This window comes from Anas platyrhynchos, chromosome 5 (assembly GCF_047663525.1).
Source record: "Anas platyrhynchos isolate ZD024472 breed Pekin duck chromosome 5, IASCAAS_PekinDuck_T2T, whole genome shotgun sequence".
Classification (NCBI taxonomy): Eukaryota; Metazoa; Chordata; class Aves; order Anseriformes; family Anatidae; genus Anas; species Anas platyrhynchos.
In genome coordinates, this window is record NC_092591.1 from 14419359 (window position 1) to 14440668 (window position 21310).

The 21310-nt window shown below is 37.7% G+C and overlaps 1 long non-coding RNA gene across 2 annotated transcripts; it reads right to left on the reverse strand.

Annotated features, from left to right (window-relative positions):
• Positions 1-273: 273 nt before the first annotated feature.
• On the reverse strand, positions 274-20641 carry LOC110352941 (uncharacterized). Of its 2 annotated transcripts, none has more exons than XR_002402765.4 (3): positions 20373-20641; positions 13418-13555; positions 274-1234 (listed from the first exon to the last, which is right to left on the reverse strand). It is a non-coding gene; the product is annotated as an uncharacterized lncRNA (long non-coding RNA). The 2 variants fall into 2 exon arrangements; XR_011809503.1 differs by lacking the exon at positions 20373-20641 and adding an exon at positions 20199-20345.
• Positions 20642-21310: the final 669 nt, after the last annotated feature.

Consider the following 21310-nt stretch of genomic DNA (forward strand, 5'->3'; position numbering starts at 1 on the left):
ACAGTGCACATATCCACAGTTACTGAAGTGATCTTTTCCAACCGAGGGCAGCAAGTATGCCAGGATGTACAGTATGAAAGACATGTTGCAGACCTGTTCTGCTGAAAATAAGACTTACGATTAAAGTGGATGACCAGAGTTTTGTGCAGAATTGCTCAATACTAGGTGACAGTCAGAAATTTGTGTGGAGGAGGAGGAGTTTTCCTCCAAAGCACTTGCTAAATGACATTGCTGCAGCAACTACACATCAGAGGAAGAGTTGTAACAGGGAAGTATTTGGAATAACTATCATTTATTTTTATACAAATTGGATAAAAAAATTCACAGGGAGCACCATTTGTAGGGTTTGCAGACACAGCGAGCAGTTTGGGAAGCATTCTGAAGTCAGTGCTGCAGATGTGTACTCACATACGTATGTGTCAGAATGGAGCAATACCAAACCTGATTAAGCCTGCTCTCTTGAAAATTACTGAAAATCAGAGTTTTCCTGGAATCACAGTCTGACTTTCCAAAACCAGAGACAACCAAAACCTCAAAAGAAATTAGACCCAGGAGAAAAATAAGCCAGCTGTACCAACTGAAAGTGTTTCAGAGAACACCACTGTTCCAAAGACTGCATTGCTAATCCCACTGACACACAGCAGTATCCAAAGAAAAGGCAAGAGAACCCAGTCACAGTACTGTCAACTCCAAGTATTTTAAAAGAATGAATTAATAGTCTCTTCCTCTTCCCTATAAATGAATAAATAAAATAAATAAATAAATAAATAGATAGATAAAGAGAGACAGAGAGAGGCTGAGAGTCACAGAGATCTTGTGTATTTTCTTCTGTATGTTTTTAAGTTAATTTATAAATAAATAAATAAATAGGTTAATTATGGCAGAAGCATACTAGCATAAGATGAAGAATGTTTCCTTTCCCGTGAATTCAGGGTACCTGACACCCCAGTTAGGCTACTGGAAAAACATCTTTGGACTATGGATACCAGCACTCTCCTCACCACTTTCACACTCAGATAACCACGGTCCTCCCAACCCCAACAAACATGGGTACAATCTTTCTTCAGGGAGCATATGAGTGCTCATTACTTTTTCCCCTCCTCACATGCTTCTACAGAATCTTTAAGCCATTTCTACTCAATATTATTCCATAAGGTGTGAGAGGAGGTGTGAGATATCCTTTCTCATTGAGGCTCCCAGGGTAGGCTTCACATTTCAGGTAAGACGAGTCAGCCTGTAATGAAAAATAAAGTATAAGAGAACAGCACTGCGGTAACTTTTGTTGTAGTTTTTATCCTTTAAAAATATTAAAATATTCATGAAAAAATATTGTTAAAGATTTTTTAAAAGGTTGTTTCATCAGAAGAACCCCCCATGTCTTCTGTGTTTATCCTATTTCCTGTATTTCCGCTGTCATAATAACCCCAGTTCACCTATCAGCTCTATTCTCCCCCCATCCTGTGTAACCCCCCAACAAACAGATAATTTCTTGCTATAGTGAGTCTGGAACTGTAAGCAAGCTGTTTGGCTAGCCTGTACATGTCTGCTAATTGGTTACTGAGGGATAATTAGCATACACTTTTTTTTCTAGACACATGCTCATTTTCAGTAAACTTACAGGAAGTTAAATTTTGACTCCTCAACCAAGTTTGTCAAGATTGGGCCTTGTTTTCAATTGACTTTGGGGACGACAGACAGATAGTGTGGTTGCATCAACTCCTAAGGGAACTGAAGTAAAAATTGAAGTGTCTCTAGTGCTACAAATTCACTACTACCTATTGGGCTACAGCTTGGTACATCCTCATTAGATAAAAAGGAGGGGAGCATGACCTGAGCATGCAGAAATTAGGTTGTAAATTAAACTACAGAAATTTATTGAAACCAGGGGGAACTAAAAGGGTTTTACTAGTAAAAAAGGTGTTAACAAAATACCTAACATAGAGTCTTGTCAAACAAACAAGTTACTCTGTGCACAGCAGCAAAAATGAATCCTGTTTTACAGTGATATAAATGTATATATTAAATTTCCCTGTATTGTAGTAATATATATAGTAATCCTCTATATCCACAACCCTTTCTGCCAGCGTGCATCATCACCAGGTCTTCTGTGTCACACTGCAGAAAGTCTCTATTGCCACCTCATTCTTCCACAACCTCTCCCACATCCTTAAGGATCACCCAGCCTTGTGGCAGCCCCAGCTCCGTCTGGGATGGGAGAGCAGGCAGGGTGTCCTGTGCTGGGCTGACCCACACAGCCACTGCTGGGGCAGCTGGTGAGGGAGTAAAAGACAAAGCCCTGCAAGATAAAAGAAACAACTCCTACAAAATGCATAAGAACTTCATATTTTTAAGACCCCCTAGCACTCCGGCAAATTTGATTGAGTGGCCAGTGGCTTACAAAGTTAGTGGGGAACAGAAGCTGACAGGTAAACATCATGATAGCACATGTCTCACTTCCTTGAAAAACAGGCTGAAAAGATGAGAAGGCTCACATTCACCTGATTGTAAATGATTTCCTGTCACTGGGCTGTGTTTCTGTGACCCTGGTCATTTAATATGCTTGCTTTTCCCTATGTTGTCTGATAGTGGCTTGGCAGCCACTCTCCCTATGACAATGACTCAATGTGCTGCTTTTCCTGTCTTATTCTATGAAACACATCATTTGATGTGACTAACACAACTCATTTTGATGAGTCACAGAGCCAGGAAATGTAAAGAAGATGTGGTTTTCTGAAGTGTGCAGTTCAAGCAAATGTTAGAAAAACAAAGTTTAAAAAATAATTCTTCACCTTAAAATTGTGCATATGAGATAGCTCCTATCTTCCTACCTACATAGTACAAAGTCCCATTTCTATTGCTTGAAGTTATTAGTGTTAACATTCCTGGTAGCATGTCTGGTTAATCTAGGAGATGGGTGGAGAGAATACACGAAGGGCATTGTATTTGTCCATGTTACAAATTTGACACACAGTTTCCATCATTCTTAAGGAATCCTCGAAAAATTGAGCCTTGTTTTCTGATTTCTAATGTACAGTCTGTAACTGCTGCCTCTATTTCAGTCCACAGTTTAAGAAACCGATTTGCTAATTTGATGAGTCCAGTGAAAGAAAAAGAAAGTAAAAAAGAGAGAGACACTGAGTCTCTGAATCCAGTTCTTTCCATTTGCAGTCTAGACTATAGTCTATACCTACAAAACTATCCTTCCCTACAAGTAGTTATAAATGTTTTGCCTACCTACATAAGAAAGAAAACCAGTATGGATTTTCACATTTTTTCTTTAAGGATTCTTTATAATTGAGAAAGAAGATGGCCAAGAAAAGGAGATTGCCATAACCTTCCTTCTCTCTCTGACCTCAAGCTACTGGAAACTCCTCCAAGAAGGAAAGGGAGGGGAGGGGAGATGAGGAGAACCAGAACGATAATGTTGCTCTTCTACACAGTTTTGTATTGTCTTACAAGAGTAAAGAAACACCCCTCTGCTACAGCTATTGCTTCACTGAGGATGTGGAGAGATGCTGTCTTTCCCTTTAGAATACAGGAAAGTTTCTTTGTCATCTCCCTTGAGAGAGCCACCAGCTTGAAGAGCAGGAATGAAAGATGAGCTTTTTTCTTACCTCCCCTTTTGTCTCCCCAGAAGTTTGCTGTTTCCGTCACCACACATCACAGGAGATACCTAGCATTAATAGTTCTACGATTTCTCCTCCTTCCTCCTTGCAGCAGCTAATGACAAAGTAGAGAACACTGGTCAGGGAGCCCCTCACTACTCTCTGCAGAAGGGGAGTCGAAGCTCTGTGTAGCCAAGCAGAGAACATTTGGTCTGGACCTCGGCAAGAGGAAAGCTGACTTGGTTGGCAATTCTTTCAAGACTACAGGATGCCACAGTTACAAACAGCCAGTCCACAGTCAAGCAAAGGAGAAATACAGAGCACTGTCATTTCAGCCTTTTTCTTTTTAAAGGCAGAGACACAGTTGAACCAAGAAGCCATCACCTCCTCTCGAATTATGACCAAATGAATGCATTATAGAATATTTTTCTGAATAAAAATAATGTACTTATTTGAAAATAAAGCATGATTTTTTTTTTAAGGAAATGGCAGAGAACAAAGTGCACAAGGCCAAACTTTCTAATAAATGAGATTTATTATGGGAAAAAAGTCCAATAATTGCATTTTCAGGGGAAAGGTCATTATTACTTAGAAGGAGGTTAATAGAACAATATTAATAGCTTTTTACAGGGCAAAAGAGATAGATGCAGTATTAATATGAATGAAAACAAGAATGAGGATGCTCCCTGTTACCAAAGTTTAGACTAAAAATACAGAAGGTCAAATTCATCTTTCGTATTCCCCAAAATAAAGAACTAGACATTATAAAATGTTATCAAGCCTTTTCATTCAGTGAGTTTAACAGAAAGTAGCAGAAATAAAGTGATCAAAAGTTTTAGCCTGAAGCCAACAATTAGAAGCACAGCTCAAGTTCTGTGTCTCTGGGAGACTCTAAGGGAAGATTGTTGAAGATAAAAGTCAACATGACTCCATCACTGAACTTTTACTAAAGGAATTGCAGTAATTCTGTCTATTTGGCCAATATTTTAGACTAATTTTCTAAAGTAATGGAAAATTGCCAGAGATAAAAATAATCTGCAGTATACATTAATAATAATGCCATATTACACATCCATAATGCTTTTCATGCAAAAGTCATAAAGTACTTTATAAACACTTAATTAAGCCTCCAAACACCCTGGGAATAGCTGATTTTTCTGAATCACTCACCAACTGGGGAAACTAAGGCAGAGGCAATTTAAAGCAAACAATTTGCCTCAGGTTATGCAACAACGAAAACCAGTAACAAAGCAAGCATCTAGGAATGAAGAGGGCATGTGCAAAAAATGCTACCAAAACTAAATGTTTTTTCAAACAAAAGACATCTGCCATACTTTTCCAGTTTCAAGCACTTAGCAATCTTTTACAGACTTCTAAGAATCTTTTCCTTCACAAATATTTCTAGAGACATCAAGCAAAATACATTTTCTACCAATAAATAAATAGACAAACAAACAAATGAACAGAGTATTTATTTAAGCAATTTTTGAATATGGTGCAAAAATACCTGTGCATCCTCATTGGCAAAAATAGCTAGAGATAAAAATAAAAGTCAGGAAGTTTGATTTTTAATCCCCAGCTTTGACCACTAACATCATTTTTCTGTTTTAGATAGTGTTGAGCGAGAAAGAAAAGAGAAATCCAAAGGTGATTATAAAGACAGTTATTAACAACTGTCATGCACACGTGTAAACTACTAGAATGCTTTAACTAGAAGGCTAAGCAGGATCTGTCTAACTAGTAATTCCAGCCTGAATGCACTCAGCAGTACCACACCAGGACTCACAATTATGTAAGTCTGCTATTAAAATGCAAGTTGGAATCAACTGTTAAATCTCCATAGTGACGAATACACTGAAAAGCTGTCCTACTTTAGAAGATTAAATTGACTTTATTTTTGGTTATTGTATCTAAACACTGTAACTTGCTGTATTGTACTCTCACTAATTTAGTTTTCCTTTACCAAGCACCCCAGACAAGAGAATTTGCTTGAAGTCTCAGTCAAGCTGGGAATCATATATATTTAGGACATCTTTTCAGAATACTGTAATTATGTGAGTATAAGTATTTGAAGTCAAAACTCATAATTGTGTGTGATGAGAGAAAACTGAGGAATCTTTTTGTTGAATGTTTTGGCTGTAACGAGAGCCGCCAACCCCACCAGTTTGAGGAAGTTTCAGAGCAGATGTCTGTATAGTGTTTGGGATGCAATTTTGTGATGGAGTTAAATGAAGAAAATTATTTAAGGGTTACAATACTTAAAAAATCCCAATGTGAAATTTAATTTTACTAGTAGTGCTGCATTGTATAATCATTTGAGGAAGAGATTACTTAATATAATGTAACGGGGGAGATTAATGTAAAAGATTAACTCTTCAGCCCTTACTCTTGTACTATGTTCTTTATATACTAATCAGGTAAAGAGATGGATAGTAGCATTTTAAAGGCTTCCTTTTCTGTGATCTATTTCTCTGAGTGAAAAGATGATGTCTAGCCTTTCTCACACTGAATTCATTGCTGTGGTCTATAGGAAAGGGCTTTTGGAAGAAAACCTTAATATAAGTCAAGGCAAATTAAATTGAGATACTGGAAAAGGCATAATGTGAACAGAAGAAAATATCATGTGAGAACACATAAGGGCTTAATTTTCCCATTACTAAGGCAAGACTAGGTGAAAGCTAATAAATCACAGCAGCACAGTACCACATGGAAATCAGCATCTCACCTAGGTGGAAGTCACAGCTGATGACTGCTGCAAAACAAAACCCAGGTACCCCTATTATTAATGAGTACCCACTTACCACGTCTTTCACAAAGCATAGTAAGTCACTGTAAAGTAAGAACATTCAAAAGTTTTGGCTATTACAGTGCACACAATCTACAGAAAATCATACGGGCAACTCAGCTTCCTTAGCTGGTGCCAACAGAAGCAGCCAACTGAGAAGGACACAGAGATCTGGGTTCCCTACCCTGCTCTGCCACCTTGTCAGGAAATAACTACCCTCTAATTCCTCTAGATTCTGCCTAGAAATGTCTTTTTTTTTTTTTTTTTCCTGAGTGTAGGAAGGATTGATGACAGTCAAGTGCTTTAGAAAAAGGTTTCAGAATCACCCTAGTGCAGTTCAGAGCTTGGTGATGGAAGGTGGGGTTTTTTATTATTTATTTATATATATATATTTTTTTTTTTCTGGAGCACGTTCACAGGTAGAGAAATCAGTCTTTTTTTTCTTTTTTTTTTTTCAAAAAAAGATATTTCTAAAACATTCCACTACTCCTTCTTCCTAAAAGTGACTCTTGCACAGATAATATTGAAATCTACTTATGTTTCAGACATAAGTATTATATGATTTTGTTGGACAGAGAGATAGATAAAAAGGAACAATAGATTGCATTTTTTTATTTTTTTTTCTAAATTAAGCTATTTTAAGTCTTCTAATCTTAAAAAGCACTTACTCAATTTAATCACAATTTTCACAAAATACTCTAGTTGTCAGTAAGTCTTAACCCTAGCAACATGAATGCACAGGGATTTTTATGGGTTTGTCAGTGGTTTTTTTTTTGGTTTTAACATTTTAATTTTTATTTATTATTGAGCTGCTGGAGGGAAAGAAAAGTCTTATAATGGGACTGTAGCTGAATGCTTAATTAGGAACAGTTTATCACCTCTTCAAATAAGCTGAAGAGTTACATAACCAGGCCTTGCAATTCCTACAGATAAAGACAGTTTAACTTGGTTTTCTATGGAAATAAGCTTTATGTAACTGTTTTGTCTGTCTCTCCATCTTTTTTTTTTTTTCTCCCCTTTCCTTTCACTCCAACAAAAGACTGAACTATTAGCCAATTTGAACTTGAGGGCTAAAAATCTCAGAAATGATATTCCTACTGGTTTCACGAAGACAGCTGATGAGATAAGAGAGAAAGACCTAAATCAGTGCCCTAGTTTCCTCTAAAGGAAAACAGAGAAAGTTAACAGAAGTGAAAACTTGGTGTGAGATTATACTACTTGTAAAGCCTGAGCTGCAGAACAGATTGACTCCTTCAGATTTCATGAACCCTATTTCCTTTCATGGTCAAATCAATGGACAATTTGCCAGCCTGAGGCCAGCATCAGTTCGTCACCACCTCCTGGGTCAGTCCAGATATACCCTGCCTGTGCTACAGGCTCATAACAATGGCCATTAGGAAACACATGGCCACGACTACATTGAAGATGAATGATTTCTGTGATTTTCTGTTTATCTGATTACTAATACAGTCAACACTGTTTTGACTTTTCTTTTGGCTGAATGCAGTGATAATAGCTGGTGGAAAATGAACTATCCAGAAGTGCTCGTGATCATCTACTTCAGCATAGGCTGAGGCAGAAACAGGTCAATGTTGAGAGCAATTTTGAAAATCAGAGCCCAGAATATTAATCCTTTGTTTATTCCCTAGACTAATGTCATTACAGGAAAACCTTCCTCATGCTGTAAAGCCAATTTACTCTGATGCTAAGAAATTCTGTGGTTCAGTCATAGTGCCATTGTCTACCTTTGATTTGGAAATTTCAATGAGAGAAAATTGCTCGAGACAACGAATCATAGTTATTTATGATGAATTCTTCTCTATTTTATGTTTATTTCATCTGTTTGAGATATACTTTAAATATAAGTTCAGACCAGAATTCCTAAATTTGCATAAATATTTGAAAATTGCTGGATTTTGAGAAAGCCTGAACACAATCCAAATTGCTCTTATCTTCACAGATCTAAAGCAAAAGCCAAAATTCTCATATTTTGGAAAAAAAACACATAAAGATTTTAATATGGTAGTCCATGTTCATACACAAAGTATCAAGAAAAATCTAGTCAACACTTTACTATAGTTTCAGTACTCTATTGAATGTCTCATTTCAGTATCATTATATCTCACTGTACTTGAGGGTGAATTTTCTCCCATATTTTTCACCTGGTTGGTCTGCACAGCCAGGGATGAAACTGCTCTAACGTGTGAAATACTCCTGGACTCATTCCTAAACCATCATGGACATACTGCCAAAGTGAGCCAGGGAAGCAAAACATTTGTTGTCCATAGGAGTGCTATAATATTATTTTTTCCTCTGTGTGCTTTTCTCAGTTCTGGTTCATTAATTCAGTACATTGTTATACTATACTGGTCTACAACTGTAATTTTTCTATGCCTCCTTTCTGTGTCACAATGTTCACAACAGGCCTATCTTAATATTATTTCACACAGGACTGCACCGAGAGTTTATGAACATTTCATGGTGCTCAAAAACTAAACCCAGAGACCTCCACAACTACTTCCTTTGAGACAGACATGAGGGGAAAGATGGTGAAGCTTGGGAGATGCCTTAAGACATATTTATTTTACAAATTGAAGGTACTAAAATTATCTTGATATAGGAAAACAAAAAACACACCACACATTTTGCCAAATGTAAATTAATTAGAAGAGAAATAAAGATACGTTTATCTTAGCATAATGGTAAGATTGTACCAGTAATAATCAGGTATGAACTCAGAGCATAATGTTCAAGAATCAGTATAAAAGATAAATATACTAAAAACAACATAAATGAACAGTCACTGAAATAGTCTCAAATAATGAAACATTTAGATAAATTATGAAGATGAATATAGTGCCTCATATATCTGTGTGTCAAAAAGAGTAGTAATATTTCTTGCATTAGTACAAAAATGAATAGTTTTGTCAAGTTTTTATCCTGATAAAGACTTTTTCTTATGGCTATAGAAATGTATTGAAGTATTTAAATCACCTGTCAAATATAAGCCTACTCGAGCACTGACACTTTAAAAATATAATGTGAAATCAGACATCATTTATATTTGCTAGGATTTTTCATGTTGTCTTATACAAATGGTGAAGCTAGATGCAGAAATAGTAGATTTTCAATTTTAACCTTTTTTCTCCCTAATTTCCAGAATGTAATTCTGCCCCCAGCTGGTTAAGACATAGCTGACATAGGAGACTGAAAGGGAGAGAATATTGAACCTATGAACTCTGCTTCTTCTCAGATGATGACTACAATTTGCATGCAAAGTATCAGCAGCTTTACTGTTCAGCACAGGTGCTAATAGATTCCAAGTTCTTTATGTAAGTATATACTGCACCCTCTTCATTACAGCACTAATAGCAGAAAGGTGAAACTGTTTTCAGGAAACAGAGTTCATTGATTACTCCTACAGAACATTACAATTAATGACATGGGTCTGTGGTAATTGCTAAACCTGTATCAGATCAACTGAAAAGAAGAAATTTAATACACACTCCCATCACCATTACATTTTAGAAAGTTGCATACATCTACTGTCTGGGATGGATTTTCACATGCCTATTTGTCTTCCTATTGCTCTTTTTCATCAGGTTCTAAGTCTGTCTTTTTGTGAACAGAACGTATGTACAGAAAAATTTATATGACTTTCACTCCTTTTTCAGGTATAATTGCAGCCCATCCTTATCTCCCAGGGAGGAAAAAAAACAAAGGAAAAAGAAAAGTAAGGCAATAGCAAAGCAGGGAGATAAGTTATTATTATTACCTTTTGAAACAAAAGCTTTCATTCACCCTTCAACCTCTTGCCACTATCTTCTATCATATTTCAGAACATCTTTTCTGATGCAGCAGAAGAATAGATTACAAATACCTTCAAATTCATCTAACTTACTTTCTATTCCATATATCACTTCTTCATATGCAGCTGTTTCTGTCACATCAGCAATCCACTACCTCAGTAACAGTCCTGGTGCATCCTCTCAGGTTCTTGGTATTAGTTTTCAACACTGTGAACTAGAGGGGTCAACGTCATGAGGCTTAGCCCCCATATTTAGGCTCTGTATATTCAAATAGATAGGACTGGCAAGAAAATATGGTGTAAGTGGAAACAAGACAAAAAGAAAGAAAATGGAAAAAGTTATGCTTGGGGAAAAAAAAAAAAAAAAAAAAAAAAAAAAAAGGAAGTCTAGATTTTAGCATCTAAGCTGCAGTGCAAAATACCAACAAAATGAAATGGTCCCTCTAGGAGAGCCCCACTGGATGATACAGAGTCTGGTAACTGCTGCTTTGCAGTTTCCTGCTGTCTCCAGAGGAGAGGACAGCCTCAAGAACATATGGTCTGCCTGAGACCTGCAGAAACTGAGAAGGCTGAACTGGACATTGTGAAATTTTGCAAAGCATTATAGCAATATAAGTATTAAACGAATTTAGGAAGTTTACACCTCAGGAAGGTGGGATTATAAAGCAGAACAGCTGCTGAGGGAGCACATTACTAAAATAAGGGGATATGACAATTCAACCCATATCCCTTGACAAAAAATCTCTGGAACAGTTTTGGGAAGAGGAAAGAAAGAGGAGGAACATTTTTTGGAGGTGGGCAAGGCACAGGTCCAGTAGGTGCAAATAACAAACAATGCTGCAAACTCACCAGATTACTCCTTGGTGAAGTACTGACCACAAGCTGAGGATATCAAAATAGAAACATAAACACATGCCTGAAGTGGGAAGCAGCAGACCTAGTCAGCTACACCGTGAAATGACTGGGTATCATGAATTTATGAGAGGCAGGGTGGTATGACTTGGCTGGGTTTCATGCCTACTGGATGAGGTGTGGAACCCTGGTCAATATTTGCTAACTCTGAGAACACAATTACCCTATGCCCAATATACAAAGCTTTTGAAATCCTCCTATAATTGTTTTTAAAGGCTTAATTTCTTTTTAGAATTTCCCTAACAGCAACAGTACTGATTTGCAATTTTCTCCAGAAAATAAATAAATAAATAAATAAATAAAACATGTTGCAGGTGAGTTTTTTCCTTGCATTCCATAGCAGCAGGAATTTCTTTGTTTTCCTCCACCTTTTGCTTGTCATATAGCAGCACTTATGAAAAGTGTTCAATTAAATGAGCACTGGAAAAACTATCCTCCCTCCATTGTCCTTTTTTAAAAATTATCTTCATTGCACATTTGCTTAGAAAGGATCAGGAGACAAAGCTAGGAGAGGGTCTGAGCACACCCTGAAGACACTCAGAACAAAACTCATGACAAACAGCCAGGCTATGAACTACTGTGTCTGCAGAGAAAAAATATTAATAATAATTAAAAAAAAAAAACACAAAAAACTTTCAGTCTGTCAGCAAAGATCCAATAAGAATAAAAGTGTTCTCCGTTATACATTAGGTCTTGTGTTGTGATTATCTTCTATGGGGCCAACTTCTTTGCTGATTCATGTGAATACACTGCACAGATCTACACTAATAGAAAATTTGGGCCATAGCATGACCTGAAGTTATAGTCCTCCATACTTGCAAAGAACATAAACCACAAAGGCCAGTAAAAGGAATGAGAGTGGCCAAGATAATCTGGCACACTTCCAGTCTGATTTTTATTTTCCTTTTAACCTTCTAATTTAAAATATACCTCCGTATTATAATCCTTGTATCTCTGACTCCATAGCTCTCCTTTTCAAGGTTTGCTTGACCCCCCACCCCACCTCCACCAGAATTCTTTTAAAATATTCGCGTAATTTGTGGTCAAAACTAAACCCCAATTAGGTCCATCTGGGGAAAGTGGAAAAACCTGAACTCCATCTTGTTGTCTTGAACATCCTATGGTTGCATAATAACAAAATGCCTTTGTTCTCACAACTAAAGTATGCATCAAGAATCAAAGAAGCAAGAAAAAAAGGGAATGTTCCAAGCTATTACTGTAACAATCCAATTACAATGCCTATCAAACTTAACTTCACAGGTTATAGCTCCTAATTGCCTGACAAAAATTGACACTTCAGTCGCAACAGCATAATATAATCAGAGTCCAAATTAAATTTGATCGTGGGCAGAAAACGATGCTATCATTCGGCGGCATGGAAACAGGAGATCAACTAGCATGATATCAAGGATCAGAAATGAAAATTATTCATTAATGGCAATGGTTTTCTGATAATGGAAATGACACAGTTCAGACGGCTTCGTAAAAACACTATTAATTAAAAAGATGATAGACCTAACAAGGCATAGAAACCAGTGGAACCTTTCTCTGTGCTTGTTAAGGTGAAGGATGACAATGTTTAAGAACAGGAGTTTATGCACTTTTGTGAAAAGTATTCCGCTGATTCTGTAGCAAGTTTACTGGTTCTTGCTTAGTGAAGCATCTTTCTCTAGGGTGCTATGTTATAGGGACATAAAAAGTGTCTAAGGCCATAATATGGCATTGTAATAAGCATGAATACTACCAGCTATAAAACAGAAGGGTCCAATTCATAAAAAAAAATGCACATGGGATTTTTGCATACTCCCAAGAAAAAAGTGCAGAGAAAACTATTTTATTTCCCTGTGCAAGCAGCTCTGTCTCCATTTTACTTTGGAGAAATACAGAGGTGCTTTATGCCGAAGAAAGAGCACACCAGAAATTCACCCTCAAAAGAAGTTTTCCTGAGCAGGAAAAGTAAAGGCCAGTGTCTCGGATTGCTGAAGTTCAGACAACGCCTCTGTGTTCTTTACACAGACCTTCAGATATTACCACAAGGAAAAAAAAACAAACTAATACAATGTCACAAACATTGCATTTGAAATAACCATCTCAAAGAGTTGATGGCCCCACTATTGAAATCAGTGGGTGCCTTTGCCACAGCTGGAACAAATCAAACTGCAGTTGCCCAGTTTGGTGAAGAAAAGGTCTATTGGTTTGCTAACATTTTCCACAATCTCCTCCCATGCATTATGTCTGTGCACCACACCCTGCAGGATGGCTCATCGCCCAGCACTCAGAATGAAAACTACTCTCGAGGACCCTCACCTCTTTCTTCCTCAGTAGCTGAGAGAAGCAAACAGGCATTCCCTGCTGCAATTCCTTGTTCAACAGGCATCTGCTTTGGAAACGCACCAGCAAAGGCCTCTGAGACTTCTTGCTGTGGGAGACTGAGGTTTCAAAAGCCTGAAAAATGAAGGACTTTTGTAAAGAACAGAAGGGAAGAGCAGGCAAAGTTAGATGCTTTCCTTGGGAAAGGATGACTCAGAGCAGATCCTCTTGACCCTAGAAAGAAAATAGTCAGTTTTAGCAAATCAGAGACCTGGGAAAAAAAATCTTATGTTCCTTAGACTATATAGCTGAGCCTCAATCAAATCCGAAATGCATCATCCAAAGCTGCCTCTAACCCTTCTTCACCTGATAAGTAACATCCTTGAAGATCACCTCACTTCCAAATACAATACAATACAATACAATAAAATATTTAATGCAAATCTGCTTGGAGCAGCTCTAAGAACAGAAAAGCATGCAAATAATGGATGTACTTTTCACTGTCCTTGATTATTTGATAGTCCTTGTACAAACACAATGCACAAAGCCTGACTGAATTGTCAACATTCTTTAAAAGAATAAAAATTCAGAAGAGTGATGATATTACCTAAAATGTATATCAGCATTGCATTGCACCGCACCGATAAGAGCTTTAGGGCAGGTCCTGCAGTTTCAGTGCATCTTTCTGGAATACTTTTTAGCCCTTTAAACATGATCATTTAAGACAGATGCAAGGAGTGTTGGAATTCAACATGCAGACAACTCAGGAGGAGACAGTAATATATTAATGGAGAAAACAGCTACCCTATAACATCAGCCAACATGTTATTAAGCCATGTTGCAGCTACCACATGATTATCTCTTGGGTTTTGGTAACTTGACCTCATGAAAGGGTGTTTATAGATAGCTCCAGAAATTTTTTAATATATGGTATTGATAATATTTTAATGTGTTGGTCTGTGTTTTTGTTTTATTTTTGTTATTGTTTGTTTTTATTGAATAACAAAGGTTAGAAGCAGGAGAAATGTAAAACAAGGGAAGAAAACAGAGACCAGAGTTTGTGTTAATGGTGGTTTTTGTTTGTTTGTCTGTTTTTAAATAACTACATTACATTGCCTATGATGTATTATAGGCTATAACGTAAATTTCTTTCTGATAAGAGAGCCCATGTTCAGCAGTGAAAGCAGGCATACTTATTAATCCCTGCAAGCAGTGTATTTAAAATAGAGGCAGACAAAAAAAAAATCCATTGTGACTATTAATCCTGCAGTGTAAGGTTATGGATTGAGTCATCTTATAGATAAATTCCCCCTCTAATTCCAGCAAATTAAATCCCAGGCATGTCCTTTAAGGAATCCAGGGTCAGATTCATACCCACTGAGTCTCACGTTTAGTGGGAATTTTCTGATGAAAAATTTTGGTTGAAAAAAAGTGTTCGCTTGTCAACTTGGCATGTTTTGTGGGAATCCTCCTCTGCTCAGGGATGGTGTTTCATGTATAAAAGAGAGTGAGAACATGTAGACTAACAAGTAGGTCAGTAGTCAGGATGTCCTGTGAACAAAAGGAATCCATGCTGTGTCTATGCAAAACTCTCGAAGAGGCCACATTGGTAATTCCAGATTACTGAGTCACTCCATTCTTACTCCCCTGCCTCTCTGCTCATCCCACACCTCTTTCCTGTGAAAATTCTGAGTGGTCCTGAGCTCATGCTACTGAGAGCTCAGTGTCTCCAGTGAAGCCATTTCCATCTTATCTCAGCTAACAGTGTAAAATCAAACCATTTGCCATTCATTAGTTCAATCCTGGTTACAGAATAATCACTGGACAAAGGAATTCACCTCTCTGCACCCTACAGGCATTTGAATCCCACAGCCTGCAAGGAGGAAACAGGCAGAAAACCCAGCTCAGGTAGGGCTGGCAGCACTCATGCAGTCTCACCTTGGATTTTAACTTTTGATGGGCACAACCTAGAATTCTTTGGTTTTCCAGCAGTAGTCACTGAACCAGGAAATACACAGCATTAAGAGGAAAATAAATAATGAAATTAAGCTTAACAGGGTTGCTGGCCCCTTTTCAGATCCCCCATTCTAAAACTTGCAAGAATCACCATTAGGCACTTTGCCAGTTCTATTTCCCCGGTGGATTCAGGCTTATGCACCGCTCAAGAGGAGTCTGTTAATGACTACAAAGATCCACAGCTGTTTACAGTTCAGACTCAGTGGTGGACCAGGCAATAAGCTTGATCCAACAATGAAGTTGTTGGACTCTCACAGCAAGAGGAGACATTGTGTCAACTATTTGCTTGCTCATAGCGCGAGTGACTACCAGGACAGCTTAGCGGGGCTGCAACAAACAGGGAAAGGGGTAGGTATGGATTGGAAGAAGCTGTGCAGGGCCTTGAAAATGAAAGAAGAAATGCATAAAGAAACCAGGCTCAAATAGCTCACAGAAGCACAAATGAAGCAGCATAAATAAGCCAGGGAATTTATTTCCCACACATGCAGAAAGACAAAAAAATGCATTCTGAAAAATATTTCAAAATATAACTATATTCATTTGTAGAAGTGTCCTGTGATATTATCTACTGCCATTTTTTTTGTTGTTGTTTATGTGTTGGTTGTTTTTGTTTGTTTGTTCTGTTTTTCTTGTTGTGTTTTTTTGTGGGAAGCCTGGGGTTTTTCATGAATGAATAAATGAGAGCAACAGCTTCTCACAGTAGAGTCTGGTCTTTGGGAAATGACAGCTGAAGGACAGAAAGAATACCAAAAACCTGCAAAGACTGGTGGGAAGTATAAGAGAGGCTTACAGTAAGCTTCTTCTCATTTTTAGATACAGAACATAATGTTAACAAAAGATATGTAAGAAGGTATTTGAGGTAAAAAATAAAGAAAGTAGACATAAAAGGCAAGAATGATTCTATCAGGGGATACAATCTTTCAACATGGTAATGGTAACGTGGTTTGAGAGCATCCATTCTAGCCGTGCTCTGACCACAAGTTCAAAGTGTTTCATGACCAGGAACAGATGTAGGAATCTACTTTTTTTTTTTCTCTCTCTCTCTTTTCTTTTTTTTTTTTTTCTTTTCTTTTTTTTTTTTTTTTTAATGTACTTTAAAAAGGATTCCTAGATATCAACATCATTTGGCATATCAGCAGCTCTGGAAAAAAAGACGTCAAAATCATTACAATTGATGAAATTAGGAAATTTGCTAAAGAGGCACCTTTGCCGAAGCTAGATTTTAAAGCATGACCTGACAACATGCACTGGTCCAAGTTCATTTCACTTAGAAGCAGTTCATTTATCATTAGGACAGCATTTTCAGTCTTTTCAGCTAAGATGGTTCCCAGAACTTCCACATCTGGTGCCAAAGGGTTGTTAGAAACTTATAGAAAGCATTAAGGACATGTCTGTGTGGGTGGGCAGCTGATCAAGCAATTTATTGATTAGCCATATAGTATTAAGTACAAAAATTCAAAGGGAAAGGATGAAACTATTTCTGGTAAGGTGAAACCCTCCATATTTACTGAGCAGTTTATCCACAACAGGAAATGCTTACTTGATTGCTTGATTGCAAAGTCAGGCAGGTCCTCAGCCCTACTGACTTCACTGGAGCTATGACAATTTAGCAACGGAAGATCTGTGCCCCCAGATAATTTGTTAATGCAGTGGCGAGCTCTTACATTTATAAAAATAAAAATTAAAAATAAATAAATAAATAAAACAGGACATCAGGAATTGCAAACATGAAAGACCTTTCATTTGGTCACTTTTCTCACATAGAGGATTTTCTAATAATACACAGTAATTCAAAAAGCAGGAAGAGTAGAAATGTGTAAACTTGCAAAGTTCTGTTTCAAAATGAACTTTTGTTTCTGACAAGTGTAAAGTGCATCTATAATATAAATTGGGGAGCAGAATACTTACAGAAAACAAACCTCATCCAAGGGCAGAATCGCACCAAAGCTTTCATCAACTCACTGTCTGTCCAAGCCTTTCAGCATTCCAGACTTACAGCACAACTTTAGAGTCAGAGCCTTGCCCAACTTTAGCTCTGAAAATTCCCTTGTCTCTACATTAAAGTCAAAATCAGATGCCCAAACTAGTGTTTGCCTCTGAACAGCCCTCTGAAAATGTACCACTCTATTCTATGCCATTGATGCTCAAAAGAACAATCACCAGAGAAGATAAAGGGGTTTCTATAATCATCATAATTAGCTCTTCTAATTCAAGCTAATATCAGGAGGTGAAGGAATGTCATCGTGTGGCACCTGCTTACATATTTTCCAGAGTGACTGCAACCTAAATATTGGCATCCAATTAGAATGAGAACACTATACTGTGCCATAAGGCACGAGTTACCATGAGCTACTGCCCAAGATGGTTGTTATTAAGCAGCTGGATGTCAAGAATTAGAAGGCAAAAATTTGTACCATAAATGTACCACATTTCAGAGCCCAGCCCTCATGGACTAAAGCACTGCATGGCTACACAGCTTTGCTCAGTTCCCTCACCCTCATCTTCCATTCAATTTCTTCAAGGGTGCAGAAAACTCTTTCGGTATCAAGTAAGTGAGATCAAAGTAAATTCATAATATGCATGAACGGGCTCACTTTGTATAATATTAACAATGTAATTCCTGTCAGAAAAATGAAATTAAAATGTAAAAAAAAAAAAAAAAAAAAAAAAAAGTGATTAAAAGCAACAAAGCAGCAAGCAAAGAAAAAGATGTCTGGGCTTTGAGGGGAAGTTATAATAACAGACAAGAGGTTTTGTTATCCGACTCAGCCCTCTTTATAGCCCCTTGCTACAACAGCATCTTGGATTCTAGATACTATTCTCTATTGGTACCTAAGGGACTCAACCTGCAGATGGTCCCCATTTCAAATATGTTTTTTCTGTAGCCATTTAAGATACCAATTTATATTCCCTGAAAAAAGGGAAACTACATTTTTTGTAGGTTATTCTCTTATCTCAGACTTGGTACGAGTGAAGTGCAAGTCACAAATACTTGTGCTCTTTCCTCCTACTCATTTTTACCTGTATGTAACATAGTAGAAGCTGCTACTGAAGTGACTGCATGGCACTCTGTCAAGTTGTGGGATATCACATGATCTAACAAACCCTGCTAACAAATTAGATATGCTGTGATTCATCAATTAGGTAGAGAAATATTACTTTTTTTTTTTTCATTTATTAAAAGAAAATAAATAGGTACTTCCCCAAAGCTAAGATATCATTCTGCAATGCATAGGAGTTTGCTGCTATCTGCAGGTAAAATATTCTATTACTGAGTAAAAATGTGAAAAGCAAGCCAAGCATTTAGCTTCTGTTTTTTAATTGCAGCTTCACACAATTCCATATAAAATGGAATTCCACAGGTCTAGGCAAGACGAATGAAAGTACAGATCCCTCACATGGGGCTGAGAGGAATGTTTTCTTCCATCTAATATGACAAACTGCAGTCACGCCACTCTTAGCATGTTTTGCTGCCAACATCTGCTGCTAACTGAGGCAGTCAGGCTTTCACACAGCCATCCAGGGCGACTGACACTTTCTAGCTACTGCAGAAGCAAGGAACTCCTGGGACATAAGAGTGTCCTCTCAGTAGTCCTCAGATGTCCCCTGAGCTGTGACAGACTGCAAAATCAATGAGACATCAAGCTGGTTCCACAAATGCCAAAACTTTCAGGAAGACTGTAGACTTTATCAGGAAAGACAATGCAAAAGGGTTACAGAAAAGTTGTGATTTTGGCCCTCTGTTCACACAGCATGGCTAGAGAGACAGCCATCATACAGATCAGCTCTCAAACTCCTCTACTCCACTCTATTATATTGTATGGTAGCATTTTTTTTTTGTTTTTGTTTTATTATTATTTATTTGTTTTATTTAGTTAGTTAGTTTCAGTTTATTCCATTACAGTGAAAAGAGGGGTATCATTACTTAATTTCACTGACTTCAAAAGTCAGGAGGAGACAAAAGATTTTGCATCACCCTGTGAGAAACCTATGGCCATGAAAACTAATCTGCAACTGTTGCAAACAATTTGTGTGGTTTACAGTGCTTTACCTGTTAGGAAAAGTTTACCAGGAATACTAGCACAATTCCTTGGGAATACTAGGGATGACATACTTTGTCTTCTTGAGCCTGAAATAGATTAAGATTTGTTCCAAATGCAACAAGACAGCTTTGATTATTCTGTAGACTGAAAGACAGACATAACAGAAGTGGTTAAACAACACTTCATCAAGCAAGATCATACCAAAGGAGTCATTACAGGAAATATTGACCACAGGAAATGACATGTCCAACATTATTTCATCAAGGCATAGATAATCATCTTGTCATTTTGCTGTGCTGTGTTGCACTGCTATTGTACAGCTTGAGCTTGCGCTTGCTGTCAAACTCATCCCCAAGGGTCTGATCAAAAACTAAAGAGTCACCAGTGTTAAACCTTTCCTAGACCACCATTTTCTTTACTGTGGCCTAAATTTAAGAAAAGCTGACATAACTTTTGCTTTGTTTTCAAAGAAGAGTTTCAGTATGCACTGTTTTCAGCTTGTGGGTAAGAGGTGAGCACCAGAACCGCTTCACACAAAGAGAATACATAACACAATAGAAAGAAAATTACAAAATATCCAACATCAGAGATGCTCCTTTTAACCTTTAAGTGTAGTTGAAACCTAATGACTTGCTAATTATCAGGAGTTTAATGATGCCTTTAAGCAGAGGTTGTTCTACAGGGCACAATGTCCATGAACCTCTAGGATCTGGGGTTACCTTGTGACTTCAGCCTGCAGTGAATTCTCCTCTTCTACAAATCTGCTTCTAAGCAAGTTTTAACCTCTCCAGCCCCCCGATTGTTGCTACCAACAGGGAAGGAAACAATTTTGAACTCTGGCGTAGGCTGGGCTCCAGATGGCTGCCAGCTTTTTAAGCGCTGAGTTGACTAACCTTGCTCAAAGCAGGTCTATAGAACACAGTGCTTCAAATATCAGTGTCTGCTGGGATTGCATCTATATATGTGGAGTCCCACAGTTCCTATCACTGGCATAGTTGAATGAGTGAATCAGGAGCATGAAGGATAAAATTGAGGAAAATGCAGGAGACCTCTCTCTCCCTCTGATGTTGAATCAGCCCATTAAACAGCAGGGAGCAGCTGAGCATAGATTTTCGATGAGTTTGCTGACCACTTAAAGCAAATGAGTATAACCTGAGGCTGGGAAAGACCAAAGGGTTGACTTCCACGTGGAGATGAAAAGGACTGTGCTGAATTCAGCCTAGGTTGAAGAAATGGTTCAGGATGTACCGGATGAAGTCATTCATCCTCAGAGCCATTTTGTGTGAACAAAAAACGATTGGCAATGATGAAAATTCAATCCGTTTATTATGATATTTATAATTATTATCCTGGGCTGACAACAATAAAAGCACCAGCCAAACCATTCTGAAATGGAATCACTCACTTTCTCAGAATAAACTTTATGGGGACTGTTTGATGCTGTTTGCCTGGAGTCTGTCAGTCTGAACTGAGCCACAAATAAAGTCTTTTCAAATGTAAGGAAATAGCTCTGGGATATGTAATATCTGATGTAGAGAGAAAAGGCACCATCTTCATCCCTAGCCACAGGAAAGCCTGTTTTCTTTGGTTCTTGGCCCATATGAGAGTCAGTGCATGAAATATAAATTGCTGTTCAACATTTAAGCTTGGCAGAGCCAATTAATACTGCCTTCTCAACATGGGCTTAGAGGTTATTTCAATTAAATCCTCTGTACAAAAGTACACTGTATTTCTTGGTATTTCTGAGAGGCTGTCCTCAGTGGGTAGTTTAAGTTCTGCAGTGCATTCATCTCTCCTTTCGATTATAGCCTTCCTCTCCCTCCTGATATCC